The sequence below is a fragment of the Protopterus annectens genome, chromosome 5.part0, assembly GCF_019279795.1.
Source record: "Protopterus annectens isolate FY-2018-M chromosome 5.part0, PAN1.0, whole genome shotgun sequence".
NCBI lineage: Eukaryota > Metazoa > Chordata > Ceratodontiformes > Protopteridae > Protopterus > Protopterus annectens.
In genome coordinates this window covers 436,313,739-436,320,623 of record NC_056735.1, presented here as the reverse complement: position 1 = coordinate 436,320,623, position 6,885 = coordinate 436,313,739, and the positions used below count along the sequence as shown (strand labels likewise).

The 6,885-nt window shown below is 41.8% G+C and overlaps 1 long non-coding RNA gene across 1 annotated transcript; it reads right to left on the bottom strand.

Annotated features, from left to right (window-relative positions):
* Positions 1-1,422: 1,422 nt before the first annotated feature.
* On the bottom strand, positions 1,423-6,663 carry LOC122802028. Its single transcript, XR_006364848.1, has 3 exons — positions 6,624-6,663; positions 4,035-4,165; positions 1,423-1,583 (listed from the first exon to the last, which is right to left on the bottom strand). It is a non-coding gene; the product is annotated as an uncharacterized LOC122802028 (long non-coding RNA).
* Between the last annotated feature and the right edge of the window lie 222 nt (positions 6,664-6,885).

Sequence of the window (6,885 nt, the reverse complement as noted above, 5' to 3'; positions counted from 1 at the left end):
CCATATGTACAGTGTTTCAATACTGAATATGATTGCATCAGGAAAGCTACCAATGCCGTGCACTAAAATCATTAATCGCTAGATAGTACAAAAAACAGTGTGGATCCTGTGGTTAAGTATAGTGTCTAAGTTCCTCAAAATACAAGCCACGTGTGCGGCACTTACAACGTAGCAGCAAAAGTTAAGAAAAAAGTAGTAAGACTAACAAATTGCATCAGATTTCATTCTAGGAACCTAAAGAGGCACAGTAGATCTTTCATTTAGACACTACAAAACTTGACACACTTACTTTATGTCACGCACAGGAGAGGAGCTCACAGCAGCCAGGTGGGATAAGGGTGGAAGAAAGATGGCGTCGCTATGAACTAGGGTATATTTATAAGGTAAGCTGGAGTGCTGGGGCAGAGGGGGAGGGGGAAAGCGATAATAGCGGGAAGGGGCAAAGACCACGAGACTAACCTGAAGTGAACAGGCAAATGACATCAATACCTGTGTAGCAAGGAGGGTCTAGTGATCTGAGAAAGTAAAGGCTGTGGGAGGGTGTAAGGGAAGGTAGGGGATGTAGAATGGGAGGAAGATAAGAATATTGGACTACAGTATTGGTTAGTTTACAGGTATCAGAGATAAGGAGAAGTACAGCAACTGAGAGAGATACAGTAGATAATACAGATAACAGAAGGAACAGGCCGGATGAATATGAGACAAGACAGCAGAAGAAGGCTGAAGACAATCAGTGAGGAGGAAGACTCCGTAGGTAGGTCTAAAGGTAGCGGAAGGTGGACAATAATAGGAGGCTAAAAGGTAGAACTGCAGGAGGAATCTGGAAATGACAGTTATAAGGATGTCCTTGGACAGTAAGAGGTGATATATAGGAGACCCAAAAAAGGCTGGGAACAGAGGTACTGGGGGCAAGGATGCAGAGGTAGGTTAGAAAGGAGTGTTGAAAGTTAGTGAATCAGAAAGATAAAGTATGAGGGTGCCACCTAGTGGTCAGCAGGTATATAGCAGGGGAGAGGTAACCTGCTAGGGGAGAAGGACTAGGCAGGAGGAAGGATTAAGTATAGAGGGTAAAGAGGGAAATAGTCAGAAAGAAGGGAGTACTGGGGGGGGGGGTCCGACTGCTGGCTAGGCTACCTGAGGTTCCACTGAAGTGTTAACATCAATATATGAGTTACAGTATCAATACGTACATTCAAAGCCTTTCCAAAGGAAAGGTAACACTTGTAGTTGTAGGGTAGGTGTCTTAGTTTTCACTAATGTTCAAAAGGACCTGACTGGTGTTATTCAGGTGTTTGATGTGGAACCAAGCTGGAATACAGTGATTCAAAGCCTTTCCAAAGGAAAGGTAACACTTGTAGTTGTAGGGTAGGTGTCTTAGTTTTCACTAATGTTGAAAAGGACCTGACTGGTGTTATTCAGGTGTTTGATGTGGAACCAAGCTGGAATACAGTGATTCAAAGCCTTTCCAAAGGAAAGGTAACACTTGTAGTTGTAGGGTAGGTGTCTTAGTTTTCACTAATGTTCAAAAGGACCTGACTGGTGTTATTCAGGTGTTTGATGTGGAACCAAGCTGGAATACAGTGCTGGTAGGATATAAAGAGAGAGAAAAGAAGTAAGTCACAGTGTAAATTCAATAGGGAGTAGGTGTAGGTATAATACAGTAATAGATGCTTATGCAAATACAGTAATCAGTAAGTTACATCACAGTCTGGCATTCTTCACTCTATAATCATCAAAAGTATTATGAATCAGGGCAGTAATAACAACACAGTCTAGTATTCATCACTCTATAAATATCAAAAACATTAAAAGTCAGAGCAGTAATGACATTGTAAGCAATGACCCAATACAAGCTAAGAGAGCATGGCCAGAGTATTACATAGCAATGGGGCACAGGTGGAACATTATCAAGTAGAAGCAAATTATCCTACAGAGGGTATAGTGATAGCGGCTAGGTACATCCACTACAAGCCATGAGTCCAATGCATTAACAGCTTCAGCGTTTGTAACAAAATTGGGACAGTGTGGAAGTTAATTGCTTTGGTTAACAGTTTAACCGCTAGACGTGCCCAAAAGCATAGGGATATTATCAAGTAGCAACCAGGGTACAGCTATTACATACACGTGTACAGCGCTCAGCTAGAGGCAGTGTTTGGGTCAAAGTAAAGCTGTGGGCCCTTATATTATAGTTATTCACTGATAAAACGTTAAACAAAGCCCAAATACCAGTGAAGATAAAAGCATAGGGTTAATTACTTCCATTACAAGCCCCGTGCAAAACGCTCAAATAGTGGGAGCATTAAGAACTATAAGCGCGTACAGCACTCGGTTAGTGGCAGCATCCGAGTCAAAAATAAAGCTGTGTCCCATTAAATTAAATATGATATCAGTCAAAACGCTACTTTTAACCCCCAAATCAGTACAAAGTATAATCGTAGCAGTAAGATCAACAAGCATGTACAGCTCCGTTAGTGGGAGTGTTTGGTTAAAAAGTACAGCTATGTCGCATTGAAACAGATCTGTTAGCAGTCTAAACGCTAAATGCAGCCTCAAAACAGTACAATATTAGCATCGTAGGGCTGGTTAAAAAGTACAGCTATGTCGCATTGAAACAGATCTGTTAGCAGTCTAAATGCTAAATGCAGCCTCAAAACAGTACAATATTAGCATCGTAGGGCTGGTAACATATGTAGTAAGGTCCGGACACACTGCTCTGATTGTGGGAGTATGTACAACTACAAGCTAGACTTGTATGTCGTAAAAGATAGCAAATAAAAGCTAAAACGGCAAAATAAGCACAACAGTACTTTAAAAGTAACCGTAGCATATGTATCAAGTACTACTAGCCATATGTACAGCGTTTCAATACTGAATATGATTGCATCAGGAAAGCTACCAATGCCGTGCACTAAAATCATTAATCGCTAGATAGTACAAAAACAGTGTGGATCCTGTGGTTAAGTATAGTGTCTAAGTTCCTCAAAATACAAGCCACGTGTGCGGCACTTACAACGTAGCAGCAAAAGTTAAGAAAAAAGTAGTAAGACTAACAAATTGCATCAGATTTCATTCTAGGAACCTAAAGAGGCACAGTAGATCTTTCATTTAGACACTACAAAACTTGACACACTTACTTTATGTCACTCACAGGAGCGGAGCTCACAGCAGCCAGGTGGGATAAGGGTGGAAGAAAGATGGCGTCGCTATGAACTAGGGTATATTTATAAGGTAAGCTGGAGTGCTGGGGCAGAGGGGGAGGGGGAAAGGGATAATAGCGGGAAGGGGGCAAAGACCACGAGACTAACCTGAAGTGAACAGGCAAATGACATCAATACCTGTGTAGCAAGGAGGGGTCTAGTGAGCTGAGAAAGTAAAGGCTGTGGGAGGGTGTAAGGGAAGGTAGGGGATGTAGAATGGGAGGAAGATAAGAATATTGGACTACAGTATTGGTTAGTTTACAGGTATCAGAGATAAGGAGAAGTACAGCAACTGAGAGAGATACAGTAGATAATACAGATAACAGAAGGAACAGGCCGGATGAATATGAGACAAGACAGCAGAAGAAGGCTGAAGACAATCAGTGAGGAGGAAGACTCCGTAGGTAGGTCTAAAGGTAATGGAAGGTGGACAATAATAAGAGGCTAAAAGGTAGAAATGCAGGAGGAATCTGGAGATGACAGTTATAAGGATGTCCTTGGACAGTAAGAGGTGATATATAGGAGACCCAAAAAAGGCTGGGAACAGAGGTACTGGGGGCAAGGATGCAGAGGTAGGTTAGAAAGGATTGTTGAAAGTTAGTGAATCAGAAAGATAAAGTATGAGGGCGCCACCTAGTGGTCAGCAGGTATATAGCAGGGGAGAGGTAACCTGCTAGGGGAGAAGGACTAGGCAGGAGGAAGGATTAAGTATAGAGGGTAAAGAGGGAAATAGAAAGAAGGGAGTACTGGGGGGGGGGGGTCCGACTGCTGGCTAGGCTACCTGAGGTTCCACTGAAGTGTTAACATCAATATATGAGTTACAGTATCAATACGTACATTCAAAGCCTTTCCAAAGGAAAGGTAACACTTGTAGTTGTAGGGTAGGTGTCTTAGTTTTCACTAATGTTCAAAAGGACCTGACTGGTGTTATTCAGGTGTTTGATGTGGAACCAAGCTGGAATACAGTGCTGGTAGGATATAAAGAGAGAGAAAAGAAGTAAGTCACAGTGTAAATTCAATAGGGAGTAGGTGTAGGTATAATACAGTAACAGATGCTTATGCAAATACAGTAATCAGTAAGTTACAACACAGTCTGGCATTCTTCACTCTATAATCATCAAAAGTATTATGAATCAGGGCAGTAATAACAACACAGTCTAGTATTCATCACCCTATAAATATCAAAAACATTAAAAGTCAGAGCAGTAATGACATTGTAAGCAATGACCCAATACAAGCTAAGAGAGCATGGCCAGAGTATTACATAGCAATGGGGCACAGGTGGAACATTATCAAGTAGAAACAAATTATCCTACAGAGGGTATAGTGATAGCGGCTAGGTACATCCACTACAAGCCATGAGTCCAATGCATTAACAGCTTCAGCGTTTGTAACAAAATTGGGACAGTGTGCAAGTTAATTGCTTTGGTTAACAGTTTAACTGCTAGACGTGCCCAAAAACATAGGGATATTATCAAGTAGCAACCAGGGTACAGCTATTACATACACGTGTACAGCGATCAGCTAGAGGCAGTGTTTGGGTCAAAGTAAAGCTGTGGGCCCTTATATTATAGTTATTCACTGATAAAACGCTAAACAAAGCCCAAATACCAGTGAAGATAAAAGCATAGGGTTAATTACTTCCATTACAAGCCCCGAGCAAAACGCTCAGATAGTGGGAGCTTTAAGAACTATAAGCGCATACAGCGCTCGGTTAGTGGCAGCATCTGAGTCAAAAATAAAGCTGTGTCCCATTAAATTAAATATGATATCAGTCAAAATGCTACTTTTAACCCCCAAATCAGTACAAAGTATAATCGTAGCAGTAAGATCAACAAGCGTGTACAGCGCTCCGTTAGTGGGAGTGTTTGGTTAAAAAGTACAGCTATGTCGCATTGAAAAAGATCTGTTAGCAGTCTAAACGCTAAATGCAGCCTCAAAACAGTACAATATTAGCATCGTAGGGCTGGTTAAAAAGTACAGCTATGTCGCATTGAAACAGATCTGTTAGCAGTCTAAACGCTAAATGCAGCCTCAAAACAGTACAATATTAGCATAGTAGGGCTGGTAACATATGTAATAAGGTCCGGACACACTGCTCTGATTGTGGGAGTATGTACAACTACAAGCTAGACTTGTATGTCGTAAAAAGATAGCAAATAAAAGCTAAAACGGCAAAATAAGCACAACAGTACTTTAAAAGTAACCGTAGCATATGTATCAAGTACTACTAGCCATATGTACAGCGTTTCAATACTGAATATGATTGCATCAGGAAAGCTACCAATGCCGTGCACTAAAATCATTAATCGCTAGATAGTACAAAAAACAGTGTGGATCCTGTGGTTAAGTATAGTGTCTAAGTTCCTCAAAATATAAGCCACGTGTGCGGCACTTACAACGTAGCAGCAAAAGTTAAGAAAAAAGTAGTAAGACTAACAAATTGCATCAGATTTCATTCTAGGAACCTAAAGAGGCACAGTAGATCTTTCATTTAGACACTACAAAACTTGACACACTTACTTTATGTCACGCACAGGAGAGGAGCTCACAGCAGCCAGGTGGGATAAGGGTGGAAGAAAGATGGCGTCGCTATGAACTAGGGTATATTTATAAGGTAAGCTGGAGTGCTGGGGCAGAGGGGGAGAGGAAAAGGGATAATAGCGGGAAGGGGGCAAAGACCACGAGACTAACCTGAAGTGAACAGGCAAATGACATCAATACCTGTGTAGCAAGGAGGGGTCTAGTGAGCTGAGAAAGTAAAGGCTGTGGGAGGGTGTAAGGGAAGGTAGGGGATGTAGAATGGGAGGAAGATAAGAATATTGGACTACAGTATTGGTTAGTTTACAGGTATCAGAGATAAGGAGAAGTACAGCAACTGAGAGAGATACAGTAGATAATACAGATAACAGAAGGAACAGGCCGGATGAATATGAGACAAGACAGCAGAAGAAGGCTGAAGACAATCAGTGAGGAGGAAGACTCCGTGGGTAGGTCTAAAGGTAGCGGAAGGTGGACAATAATAGGAGGCTAAAAGGTAGAACTGCAGGAGGAATCTGGAAATGACAGTTATAAGGATGTCCTTGGACAGTAAGAGGTGATATATAGGAGACCCAAAAAAGGCTGGGAACAGAGGTACTGGGGCAAGGATGCAGAGGTAGGTTAGAAAGGAGTGTTGAAAGTTAGTGAATCAGAAAGATAAAGTATGAGGGTGCCACCTAGTGGTCAGCAGGTATATAGCAGGGGAGAGGTAACCTGCTAGGGGAGAAGGACTAGGCAGGAGGAAGGATTAAGTATAGAGGGTAAAGAGGGAAATAGTCAGAAAGAAGGGAGTACTGGGGGGGGGGGTCCGACTGCTGGCTAGGCTACCTGAGGTTCCACTGAAGTGTTAACATCAATATATGAGTTACAGTATCAATACATTACATTCAAAGCCTTTCCAAAGGAAAGGTAACACTTGTAGTTGTAGGGTAGGTGTCTTAGTTTTCACTAATGTTCAAAAGGACCTGACTGGTGTTATTCAGGTGTTTGATGTGGAACCAAGCTGGAATACAGTGATTCAAAGCCTTTCCAAAGGAAAGGTAACACTTATAGTTGTAGGGTAGGTGTCTTAGTTTTCACTAATGTTCAAAAGGACCTGACTGGTGTTATTCAGGTGTTTGATGTGGAACCAAGCTGGAATACAGTG